The sequence below is a fragment of the Apium graveolens genome, chromosome 1 (assembly GCF_009905375.1).
Source record: "Apium graveolens cultivar Ventura chromosome 1, ASM990537v1, whole genome shotgun sequence".
In the NCBI taxonomy this organism is placed as follows: domain Eukaryota; kingdom Viridiplantae; phylum Streptophyta; class Magnoliopsida; order Apiales; family Apiaceae; genus Apium; species Apium graveolens.
Window position 1 is genome coordinate 127,896,266 of NC_133647.1, and position 12,824 is coordinate 127,909,089.

The 12,824-nt window shown below is 38.6% G+C and overlaps 1 non-coding gene across 1 annotated transcript; it reads right to left on the reverse strand.

Annotated features, from left to right (window-relative positions):
• Nucleotides 1–7,672: 7,672 nt before the first annotated feature.
• Nucleotides 7,673–7,779, reverse strand: LOC141680791 (small nucleolar RNA R71). Its single transcript, XR_012558417.1, has one exon. It is a non-coding gene; the product is annotated as a small nucleolar RNA R71 (small nucleolar RNA).
• Between the last annotated feature and the right edge of the window lie 5,045 nt (nt 7,780–12,824).

Genomic DNA, 12,824 nt, shown 5'->3' on the forward strand with positions numbered 1-12,824 from the left:
GAAGAGTCACGTTCTCGCCTTCCAGTCGATCAACCATAATTACCATCTGCTCGTACAGGGAGAATGGCACAGTAGAAGGGAATCCGGGAGTCGATGAGGATGATGCCTGACGATCAGTTATATATACGCGGTTATAAATAAAAGGGTCGGAAAACCTATAGATTCTAACGCCCCAAAACCCAAATGATCTAAGTTCATCCTATTCTCTAAATTCCTATCTTATATTCATTTATCCTATGTTGTTCAGTCACTCAAACCTGTGGCTCTGATACCAAAACTGTGATGGACCCACTAATACTAACTAGCAATAATAGTAATAGAGATAAACAAAGCAGTAAAGGACTATAACTAGTTAATTAATATTACAGAACCAAAAATCCAAGTCCCCGAATCCACAGGTAAGAGTTTGAATAACATCTAAACAACTGATAATACAAAAGTCTAATATCCAAAGTCAAATACATCTACCAATATCAAATTCCCAAAAGTTCTATAAACCTTAGGGAACAACCAGTTCCCTACCTGCTCCAACATCTGACGGTAGGCATATCATGAACCACCACAATTCTTACATGCGGTCTAATTGAAATGAGGCATCTTCGGGCTTAACTGAAGGGATAACATCAATAACAATATTAATGAGCAAAACGCTCAGCAAGTGAATAATAGGGTTCAACAGTTCATCATATGCTCAATAAAACAGTAACAAAAGGTAAATCAACAATATAAAATTTTCAAGTAAAGTTCAAGATTATAACAAGTGAATGGAATTGAAATCACACAGCGCTATGAGCAATGAGGGGTGATCAGCCCACATGAAAGCTCCGAACCACATAACAAGTGATTCACAACCATTGAGGATCCTTGGTACACATTGGCCATATAAAACCATCAGGCTCCCTGCTACTGAGGTTTTAAAACTTTAACAGTGACTGGCGCCTCAGTCTTATCAAATCATTCAATTCCTTTTTAATAACTCATTTCAATTTAAAAAAGGGTTCTTGATCAAGGATAATATAACAAGGGAAATGAAAAAGTTCAAATGAGAGGATGATAGTGTTTGGGTTTCCAAAGGAAATGAATCTGATGTATGAGGGTTTTAGGTTCCACTGGATATATTAACGAACTATTTGTAGGGGGTATTTGCAGAGATACGAGGTAATATGTGAGGAAAAATGGGTCAATTCAAGTATGAAAGTTCAAGATCCAATAATTAAGTGATGTCAGGGACTAATCAATGTTATTAAATGATATTCATACATTCGCAGGGTGTTCAATCACAAGAAACAGAATTATAAAGATAAGATGAGAGTTCACTTGCCTGAACTACACTTATTGAGTACTTGAATGGAATCATCTAGGGGTCCTTTCCTGGCCTCCTACTTGAACCTATAATAAATAGTATCCTCCTCACAACTCTTGCTAACTACCATATCCCGTATATTATATATACATACACACCTACATGTATTTTTATATATATATATAGTTAACACACTTAATTTCAAGTAATATATGCTTCACATAATTTACATGGCAATAGTACACTTAGATCCTAATCACTAAAGCAATTATCCTTTTAACAAATAATTAACAAGACCATTACTATTAATCCTCCTTTAGAGACCTCAACACAATCTAAATTCAGTAAGGCACACTTGTGCCTCACCTCACAAGACTCACACAACTAATGCATACTCTAAACTCTTTCTGGATGCACGCCTTGGCACCACTTGTGTGCCTTGACATAATTGTACATTTCTACTTTGGGCCTTCACTTAATTATGATTTCTACAGACTCTTATGACATAATGCAACTCCCAAACTTGACTTGACATCAAGGCCTCACTCATAAAGCACTTAAACACAATGCAATCCTTATAGGCTTCCTAATACAACTCTTATGATGACTCTCGGGTGTTTTGGTGGAAATGGGGTATCTCCACCTTGGGCCTTCACTCCAAACCAACTGTCTGAGGTTCCCAAGACTCTAAACTAACCCTTAAAGTCGGAATGACTGAAAAACCTTACTTGGGCCTCCCTAGGCCTCAAGTGGAAGTTGACATAAATCTGCCTTCCCTGATTTCCAAACTGCCTTATTTTTACCAACTTAAAACTCACTTAAATTATTCAATTATTGATTTTAATGACTTGTTAAGCTTCCTAAGACTTATTTATACTATTATAAACCAAGTCCCAATGAAGTCTATCCTAAAACATGCTTATAATGGGTCAAATATGGACTTGTACCAAATATGCCATGTTCTGAGTTCCTCTCGGTTTTATGCTTGTGCACCTAACTAAATGCATGATTTTACCCAATATAAAGCTTCTGGACTCAAGTAAATACAAAGTCCTAACTCCACTGAACTTGGGCCTAACAAGGCCTCACAAATGAATACCTAATATGACCTCAACTTCTAGTGCTAAAATCTGTCCAAATAGGACTAATGCTTCCCTTCCACCTTAACTCCTTTCTTAACCATCAAAACCAATGAACAAACCAACAACCAAACCTAATATCATGCTAAAACCTACTTACCTATAGTGAACAAGGTTGATTTAAAACTTTATATAGCAAGCAATCAATTATAAGTACAAGCAAAGTAACACCTCGCAAGACAAGCCATCACTTAGTCATTTTAAAGCAAAAATTTGAATTACACATGCATGAAAACATCATGACACCTACTGATTTTAATCTCTTTTAATCAAGACATAATTAAACTATCATTTTAACATAATTCGTGGCATGCACCTCACAAAAATCAAGTATCAAGGCTCAAAGCAAACAAGTATGGTTTCCTAGTCTAAATTCGCTTGTAAATCAACATGCAAGGGTAAATTTCAACATGCAAGGGCTATAACTAACATGCAAGTCTTAAAACTTAATATACTTGAAGAAATACATAGCATTCAAGAGTTTAAACATTATAATTCATCATTTTTAGAAGCAAAAACGGTTTATAAGTAACATGCAAAGTCATTTTCATAGAAATTTCTAAAGAACAATCCATATACATTCGGCTCTTTTAATAAATCATTGCCAAATGCTATGAACAAGATTATGACTTAGAAAGTTGAAGTAAAAATACTTCTCCAAGATCATATCAAGTCCATATTATAAAGCCCTTATGATTTTAGTCCTTAAATCCATGAGAATTCAAGGCCTAAATCTTGGCTACAAGAACACATCAACACATAGTAAAATATACCTTTTATGAGCTAAATATTTCAAGTATAAGTGTGGGAATATGAGTGAATTAGCTCCTTGATCAAAGTGTTTGAGAAAGAAGAAAAAAATTGAAAGAAGAGGGGGAGGGGGAGCTTCGGCCGAGAGGGAGAAAAAGGGGAAGGGATGGAGTGAAGTTGTTGTGCAAATGAGAGAGTGTAGCTTGTGTTTTTGGGTTTTAATGTGTTAAAATGGTAGTGGAATGGAGAAATGACTTCTATGCCCTTCCTACAAGCTTAAAGTGAGTTAGTGGGGTTGGAATTGACGGTCCTATCCTTAGTCTATTTTATAAGGGATTTTGCATGCAAGGGTACATTAGTAATCTAGTAATCATTTTTCTAGAATTAAAAATATGCTTTAAAAAAATGAATTTTAATAAATAAAGTACAATTCCCTAAATCACAAAAATTATACCAAAATTTACTTTAAGATTTTAGAAATTTTATAAAAGTATTTTCAAGAAATTTGAATAAAAAGAGTTTTTAAAAGAATTTTCTTTATAATAATACTTCTATAACAAGCCACATAAAAATACAATTTAATTAGATTTTAATGCAAATAAAGTTTTAAAATATAATCTAGCATTATACCAATTTATCTAATCGTATAAGCACATTATTTTGATATCCAAATATTTGTTCGAAGATTCGAATCGTCACGAAATAAAATATATTCGTATTTACTTAATTCACATAATCGCTGGAAAACAACATTTAGAAACTTATGTACTCACAATACTGCACAGAAATGCCACATCACAGATTTTATAATATCATAATATTATAGACGTTACATATACTAAAAACTAGGGTAGTTCCAGTCAATCCTCAATAGACTTCAGGGTTACGCCTCCGAAACCCTTGACTAAACTCATAGAATCGCTCCTCTGATTGAGTTGCTGACTCACATCTATATATAAACCTTCCTGCACTCTTTTGACTCTACTCCTAACCTAAATCGGGGACTCAAACCTGTAGCTCAGATACCAACTGTGACGGCCTCAACCCTGGGATCAGGAGTTGATGTCACCGTCAACAATAATAACAAACATAATATAATCCAAATCATTAATAATACATAACCACGACCCCTTTACCAAAACCTTTTTCAGGTTTAAGTATGACTTATGTTACAACTATTACAAAAATAACTTATAACATACCATCGTGACGCAACAAACTTAATACAGCAACTCAATAGACCATCTTTGGTCCAACAAAACTACCTCAGAGGAGCCTGGTATAGAAGGAACTGAAACTCTGACTTGACTACGATGGAAGAATCTTCTAAGCATCTGCAATACATATATACAAAATATTCTGCAAGGGTGAGCAATTAATTGCTTAGCAGTACCACTACATGAATAATAAGTAAACAATTTAAAATAAAGCAGTTATAGGAACAAAATTCATAACTCGTTAGAAAATAAATAAAACATGTATAAACTGGATATTCAAAACTAGCATGCTCTGTAAAACAATATCATCAGTCGGGTGCTGTGTATAAATACGAGAGTCCAATTTTAGCATGCTATTTTTATTTTCAAAACCAATATTCAGTTACAGGAACCATCAAACCATCTTTCCCGTTATGGGGACCACAAAACCATTTGTTTTGTTACTGGAACCACAATCACAATCAGATTTGTATTGGATGTTATTTAGGGATGGCTGATTAGGCCTCCACACAATTTATCTAGGATAGTTGGCCGGGATATCACACAAATTATGTAGGAAAGCTGATCGGGCTTTTACACAAATTAACCGGATCCGCAGAGACTAGCTAGGTCACTAATTAACTATGTTGGACTAATCAGTGAAGATAGGGTGCGCAACCGAATTAGCCACTTACGCAATATTATCCAATATCTGATTTGTTTGATCCAGTTTTCAAAATAACTTTTACCTATCTCTTGTTAAAAACAATTCTATCATATCACACTATTCAAAAATTCCTTTCATTTTAATCATATTTTAGAGATAGGTACTTTCAGAAGTTACTTCTCCCCAAATTATATTTTAAACAATATTTTCAAATATAGGGGATATATAGCTTAAAACGTTTATGTTCCTGCTCGAAAATAAAACAACATTTCATTGATATATACTAAACCATAAGATTATGGTCAGGGGTACTCGACTTGAAGAGCTTACAACTTTCTCTGATTGACCTTGGACTGACTTGGATGCTCGGCTTTATCGCCTTATTATCAGACTATCCAGGATCTGACTTCAATGCTCAGGTGCTTCACTTGGAACCTTGCTGAGCTTGTCGACTGATCGATAGATTATCTTTAGTCTAACGTCAACTCTCGGGCCTTCCGACTATAACCTACTATTGAGTGGCATATATGACACTTTATAATGCTTTAATAAGCTTTGAATTGATGCATTTGTACTCAAGTTGTTAAGTGTTTTAACGTGTTTTCTAGTATTTTTGCATTTCAGGCCTTAATCTGTGAATCAGGTGAATTAGCATTATTTTGGAGCTAATTTGGTGTTCAGGTGGTGTTGGAATAAAAGCTCGTGGAAAGCCGGCTCAAAGCAGCAAGCAAAAAGATGAAATCTGAGTTTTTCCCAGAAGAACGGCGCGCCCGCGCTGTGATAGCGCGCGGCCGTGCCGTGATAGCGCGCGTCCGGGCCGTGATAGCGCGCGGCCGCGCCGGTGCAAAATTAAAGAATCTTGATTCTAATTCGATTCAAAGTGGGGAGACTTCCAGATTGCAAAGGGCTGCTATATATATTCAAATAAGAATGTTTCATAGGAGAGATATACCAAACCGCAAGGAGAGTCGTAAGAAGACCGTTTTAGCACAATTCAACGAAGGCGAAGAAGATCTTGTTTTTACTTGTGAATCTTTGTTTTAAGTTCTATTTGGATGCTAGTTTTCTTACTTGTGAACCCTTACTCTTGTTTGTACTTGGTTTTATTTATTTGTTATAAAGATTATGTTTGTTATACCATGCTTTCATCAGAACCTACATTGATGATGAGTCCGATCATGGGCTAATCGTTATCGTGCGATTCCAGCGGATTTATTTATGGATTTCTTTAGTTAAATTGTTTTGATAGCTTAGTATGTGGTGATTGATTGATATCCTAGTATTGGGTGTGCGTATTTGTCTTATGAGCGTCGCGAACTTATAAGATAGTGTGTTAATTCTTAATGAAGCGACGGTGAATTTAAGGATTTAGAACTTGCCATGCTAGCATAGGTTCATGTGTTATTGTTATGCATGATTCGTAGGTAATTTTACCCATCTTACTTGCCCTGTGTAATCAAGACAGATAACAAGTGCTTAAACCGTTATGTTGTCAAATTTTATAGACATATAGGGTCTCAATATAATTGGTGTCTATTCAGCTTCTATCTCTTTTATGGATGTCTGGTAGTATGGTACTCGTGCAATGAAAGTTGGCATTTATCAGGTTCGTGTTGTCTGATTAGTGTCATCACCATTGCATGCTAAGGTTGAGAACAATAAGGCTATTGAATGAAGTATTTAATGAAGTTAGAATCCCATGTTTGTCATATATATTAATTCAGTCAATCTTAACTTCGTAGTTATAATAGTTAGCGTAATTCTTAGTTATAAACAACCTCAATTTGTTATCTTCTTAGCATTAAATAATAACCATACATTGTTGCTTAAGTGCGTGAATTAATTAGTTAACCAATACAGTCTCTGTCGGAACGAACTAGAAAAGATTCTCTACTACTAGCGAACTCGTATACTTGCGTGTAATATTAGCGCGTGTTTAGCGACTAACAAGTTTTTGGCGCCGCTGCCAGGGACCGAAGTGTTAATTTATAGTTTATGTGCTTTCCATCAGTGGTCGTTAAAGTTCATTGACTCGAACATTGTAACTTATTTGTTCCTTGTTTTATTTCAGGTACTCTAGCGATGGTGTATGCATACGCGTTCGCGTACTCGTAGGAGAACACTAGATAAAGCCGAGGAAGAACTTGTGGTAGTTCGTAAGGAAGTTTTTGAGGAAGAAAAGAAGGTAGAAGAAGATGATAAAGTTGAAGAACCAGCTTTAGTAGAGATGGGTGATCAAGCGGAAAATCTGAAGGCTTTAATGGACTATTCTCAGCCTAAGATTAATGACATTCAGTCAAGCATCATCAGACCAGCCATCAGGGCTAACACTTATGAGATCAAGTCAAGCACGATTCAGATGATACATAACTCAGTTCAGTTTGGGGGTTCTCCTACTGAAGACCCCAACATGCACATCAGGGATTTTATCGAGATCTGTGACACCTTCAAGTTTAATGATGTGACTGAAGAAGCTATCAAGCTACGCCTTTTCCCATTCTCTCTAAGGGACAAAGCTAAGTGCTAGTTACACTCTGTCCCAGCAGCGTCTATCACCACTAGGGAGGATCTTGCACAAAAGTTTCTCACTAAATTCTTCCCTATGGAGAGGACTATTGCAATCAGGAATGCTCTTACTCAGTTTGCTCAGCAAACTGGAGAATTTTTGTGTGAGGCTTAGGATCGATATAAGGAGATGCTAAGGAAGTGCCCACACCATGGCATGTCTGATTGGATGATTATCAACTGTTTCTACAATGGATTGGGTGCTACTTCTAGACCCATGCTTGATGCAGCATCAGGAGGAGCCTTGTGGGCTAAAAGCTACGATGAAGCTTATGAACTTATTAAACTGATGGCTGCTAATGAGTACTAGAATCCTTCCCAGAGGATGACTCAAGGAAAAGTCATAGGTATTTAGGAGTTGGACGCAGCAACTGTTATCGCTACCCAACTTAAGGCTTTGACAATGAAGGTGGACACTTTGGCTAATTATGGAGTTAATCAAAATGTTAGTGTCTGTGAGCTTTGTGCTGGTGCCCACGAGACTGATCAGTGCATAATTTCTAGTGAATCAGCTCATTTTGTGAGCAACTTCCAGCGATCACAGCAACCAGTGCCAGCTACCTATCATCCCAACAACCACAATCATCCAAATTTCAGCTGGAGCAACACTCAAAATGCGGTTTAATAGCCTTATCAGCAATATCCAGCTAAGTAGTACAACCCCCCTGGTTTTCAGAAACCGCAGTTTGTACCAAGACAACAACTCCGGCTGCAACAAGCTAATGAAAAATCTGAATTAGAGGAGTTGAAGGTTATGTGCAAGAGTTAAGCCATTTCTATCAAGATCAAATTGGGAAAATTGCCAATGCCTTGCTAAATCGTCAAACTGGTACACTACCTAGTGACACTGAAGTGCCAGGAAAGAGGGAAGCTAAGGAGCAGGTAAATGCAATCACTTTAAGGTCTGGAAAAGTTGCGAATCCTGAAAAAATTCAAGTGTTGACTAAAGAAGTTGAGGCTGAGAAAGAAGTAGAGTAGCAGGAAGTAGAAGTGGAACCAAGGAAGACTACTGTTGAGCGCACTCCTCCTGAGGGCAATATAGGGGAGAAGCAGATCTATCCTCCACCGCCTTTTCCCAAGCGGCTGCAGAAGAAAAAGCTGGACAAGCAATTTGAGAAGTTTCTAGAGGTGTTCAAGAAACTTCATATCAACATACCTTTCACTGAGGCTCTTGAGCAGATGCCTAGTAATGCAAAGTTTATTAAAGGTATTCTCTCTCGGAAGGTGAAGCTAGATGATTTAGAGACAGTCGTTCTCACGGAGGAATGTAGTGTTGTGTTGCAACAGAAGTTGCCTCCGAAGCTTAAGGATCTAGGAAGCTTCACTATTCTGTGTACTATTGGAAACGTGTCTTTTGACAGATACTTATGTGACTTGGGAGCTAGCATCAATTTGATGCCTTTGTCAATCTTCAAGCAGTTGGACTTGCCTGATCCAAAACCGACTTTTATGACCTTGTAGTTGGCCGACCGTTCTATTACACATCCGCGAGGTATTGTGGAGGATATCTTGGTCAAGGTTGATAAACTCATCTTCCCTGCTGATTTCGTTATTCTTGATTTCTAGGATGATAAGAAGATTCCTATAATCTTGGGGAGACCTTTCTTGGCGACTGGACGAACCTTGATAGATGTGTAGTAGGATGAGCTCACAATGCTAGTTCTGGATCAGGATGTGACTTTTAATGTGTTCAATGGTATGAAATTTCCTACTGATAATGAGAAGTTCTTAAAAGTGGAGTTGGTCGATTCGGTGGTCACATCGGAACTTGATCAATTGCTAAGGTCCGATGCCTTATAAAAAGCCTTGTTGGGGAATTCAGATAGTGAAGATGATGAAGGTGAAGAACAATTACAGTATTTGAATGCTTCTCCCTGGAAGAGGAAGATAGATATGCCTTTTGAATCTCCTAGAATGGAGGAATTAAACAAAGCTCCTAAACGCCTCAATCTATCTATTGAGGAAGCTACCACTCTTGAGCTTAAGCCTTTACCTAAGCATTTGAGGTATGCATTTTTAGGTGATGCATCTACTCTACATGTTATTATTGCATCTGATCTTTCAGGTAGTGATGAGGAAAAGCTTTTGAGGATTCTGAGAGAGTTCAAATCAACAATTGGATGGACTATAGCAGATATCAAGGGAATCAGCCCTTCTTACTGCATGCATAAAATTCCGCTAGAGGAAGGTAGCAAGCCTACGGTCGAGCAGCAAAGAAGACTCAATCCAATCATGAAGGAGGTAGTGAAGAAGAAAATTCTTAAGTGGCTAGATGCAGGGATCATCTACCCTATTAAGGTGTGGCCAACGAATGATACGAAAGTGGTGCTTAATTTTCTTCACAAGCAGATATTCACAAGGTATGGAATTCCAAGAGTCATAATCAGTGATGAGGGGTCACATTTTTGCAATCACAAGTTCACTACTATGATGAAAAGGTATAATGTGAATCATCGCATTGGTACGGCTTATCATCCTCATGCGAATGGTCAGTATGAGGTATCTAACAGAGAGATCAAGTGCATTTTAGAGAAGGTTGTGTGTCCATCAAGGAAGATTGGTCTTTAAAGCTTGATGAAGTTGTTTAGGCTTATAGAACAGCATATAAGACTCCATTGGGAATCTCATGGTTTCATTTGGTTTATGGTAAGGGGTTTCATTTACCTGTGGAGCTCGAGCATAAGGCATATTGGGCTTTGAAGAAGTTGAACCTGGACTTGGATACGGTTGGAAAGAAGAGGATGCTTCAATTGAATGAACTCGACGAGTTTCGATTTCAAGCTTATGAGAACAACAAAATGTGTAAAGAGAAAGTCAAGAGGTGGCACGATCGGGGTTTAGTGCACAAATCATTTGTGTCGGGGCAAGAAGTTCTTTTGTTCAACTCACATCTCCGTCTTTTTCCCGGAAAGTTGAAGTCAAGATGGTCAGGGCCATTTATTGTCAAAACTGTGTTTCCACATGGAGCGGTGGAAATTTTTGAGAATGATCCGTGCCAGGTATTCAAGGTAAATGGTCAGAGGTTGAAGTATGGGGACACGACAAACCGTGAGGTGGTTAGTGCCGTTCTATTGTCCGTTTGATCTCGAGATTCTACGTCGATCTAGCGACGTAAAAGAAGCACTTTTTAGGAGGGAACCCAAGTTTGTTGTACATTAGTAAGTAGAGGAAGCAAGAAGAAAGGAGAAAATCACAAAAAAAATCAAAAAAAGAAAAAAAAAATCAGGGCTCACTTCAGAAGCTTGGCGCGCCCGTGCTGTCCTAGCGCGCAGCTGCGCTGATTTCACAGAAACATGGCGCGCCCGCGCGCCAATTTAGCAGAAGTAGCGCGCGCCGGGTCCCGACTTAGAAAAAAAATAAAAGGCAGTTAAAGGGGAAAAATGGGAATTTTGTTTCAAAATCAATTCCCAGCCGAATTTTACTCCCCCACATCCCATAATTCCCTCTCCAAATCAAACCCATTACTCTCATTATTGCCATAATCAAATCCCACTTCTGTTCCATATATAATTCTCTTTTCACCACCTATATATACATACACCTCATACTCAACTTCTTCACCAATTCACAAATTCTCAAACACAAATTCTCTCTCAAACACAACTCTTATTCTCTCTACTCACTTCCAATGGCACCCAAAAGACAAAGAACACAAATCGATAGCTACACCACCGATTCATCAAGTGTAGGTGGTGTAAGGCCAAGGTTCTCTACTCCCGAGGCTGAAGCGGAGTATACTAGGCTTCTTTCGAAGCCAATCATCAAGGAGCGAGGTTTTCTGCCATCAGTGAAGGATGGTCAGCTGTTGGAGATGATTCTTGAGATGGGCCGGGTTCCTATTTGCGAGGCACCCACTGTTGTGCCCATGAATGTTGTTCACGAGTTCTATGCGAACGATAAGACCGAGAAGAATGGCTTCACGGTGGTTCGAGGGAGGACGGTGGAGTATAGTGCGGAGGCTATTAGGACTGTGATTGAGCAGCCCGCGAGGAAGGTAGGGCAGGACACCTGGAGCGATAAGACTCCAAAAGACTTTGATCTAGATCTTATTGTTGCTACTCTTTGCCAGCCCAATACTCACCGGAAGATCAAGAGGGGCACTCCCGAGTATTCTACGTTCACGGCTTCCAGAATGAACAGGTTTGCCCGTGCATGGAACACTTTTATATGTGCTAACATCATGCCATCTTCGCATGTTCATGAGATTACTCTGGAGCGTGCACGGTTATTATGGGGCATTCTTTAGGGAAATTATAAAGATTTGAGGATGGTGATTTATCAGTTGATTCTGAAGTTCTTGAGGGGGAGTACTACGGGGTCTATTCCATATGCGTCTGTGGTGACGAAGCTCTGTGTGGCAGTTGGTGTTCATTGGCCCACACACGAGTAGTTGTAGATCCAAAGTGCTCCTATTGACAGCACAACTTTGGCTACGATGCAGGAATGAGATGGAGGCAAGCCCGATCTGAAGGGGCTTAGTTATACTTTTGACCACCTACATGGTGGGAGGCCAGCTGCTGGAGCCACTCAGGCGAGCAGGACTATATGGAGGTCTCAGCTAGGAGATGAGGTAGGGCCATTGCAGCAGGCGCATGAGGAGGAGGAAGGAGTTGATATGGGAGCTGGCATGAGTTCGACACAGTACAGGCGTCTGGCACGGAGGATGGATGCGATGCATGACATCCACAGCAGATTCGCACGTGATCTCATCCAGGCACTTAGGACAGCTTTCAGAGCCACCGGAGTTGATATCCAGTGGCTAGTTTTTGGTGAGGATTCCGTGTATCAACCTCCGGACACACCCGACACTCCACCCACTGAGGGTGAGGATTCTGATTCTGATTATGTATGCCTGATTCCTTACTATTACCTTCACTGAGGACAATAAATATTTTAAGTTTGGGGGTAGTAGTTGAAGAAATATATTCTTATGTGAGTCCTATATAGTTGCATGTTTATGATAGTTTAGTTCATATAGTTTGCATATTTTTCCTTATAGTTTTTTTTTATTTATTTTTAGTAGTTTTACGTTATTTTGTTCTTATAGTTTTCATGCATTTGCATTATAACATGATCCCTTAGATAATTTTTCCTGTTGACTTGTGATATTGATGCTAGTGTAATGATGTCATGTTTAGAGATGTTAAGTCGTATTAAGTTGATTTGCATGCTAGAGACACTTGTATTTCACTAAGTCTTATAGG